The sequence below is a fragment of the Cryptotermes secundus genome, unplaced genomic scaffold, assembly GCF_002891405.2.
Source record: "Cryptotermes secundus unplaced genomic scaffold, Csec_1.0 scaffold1048, whole genome shotgun sequence".
NCBI lineage: Eukaryota > Metazoa > Arthropoda > Insecta > Blattodea > Kalotermitidae > Cryptotermes > Cryptotermes secundus.
In genome coordinates, this window is record NW_019727415.1 from 10,617 (window position 1) to 11,598 (window position 982).

The window sequence follows — 982 nt, forward strand, 5'->3', positions numbered from 1 at the left end:
AACTCTTAAGCTTCAGACGAAAGTCTATTTTGGCAGGTGATTTGAATGCTAAGAACCCATTTTGGAACAGCAGAGTTTCAAACCCCTCAGGCTTGAAACTCATTGATTTATTTGATAGGAATTATTTCGAAATTTCAGCACCGCAGTGCCCCACTCATTATTCCCCTGTGGGAAATGGTGACGTGTTAGACATTGTGGTTCACAAAAATATCAGAGTGTCAGATGTCATCGTCTCTGATATTTTGGATTCAGATCACCTACCAATAGTATTCCACATACTGGATCACGTTAAAATTAGGAACCTTTCGGAACCCATTGAAAAATTTACAGATTGGGAGCGGTTTCAAAGCCTCGCTTCTGAATTAATATCACCTAAACTAGAAATTAATTCGGGGGTAGAAGCCGATAAAGCGGCACGCGACTTTGCAGCCTCTATTGCTTCGGCATATAGGCTGTCGACAAGTAAAGTTACACTTTCAAACATAAACAACGATCTTCCTGGTCTAGATCGTTTGATAAAATACAAGCAGAGGCTACGAAAACTGTGGCAAGAAACCAGGGATCCAGCATGTAAAACGGCAGTCAATTGGGTCACCAAATCAATCAGGCGAATGACCCGTAAAAAGGCACTTGAACGGTGGGAAACAAAAATAAGTAACGCTGAAGTCACACCTCAGTGTATATGGCCCATTGCGAAATCTCTCCTTCAGAGAGACGGACCAAGGGCACCAACTGCTATTCATGGTTCTTCTGGCCTAAAATTTCATCCTTCTGAAAAAGCGAACGAAATTGTCGACTGTTTGGAAATTCAGTTCACGCCAAATGACCTGTGCGATGAAAACCATGAAGAGCGGGTGAAGGCTAGAGTTCAAGCTCTGCTGGAAGCCGTGGATGAAAACCGCCCTCCAAGGATGAGACCATGTGACGTTCAGAAATTAATAAAATCCCTGAAATTAAAAAAGGCCTGTGGAATTGACGGCAT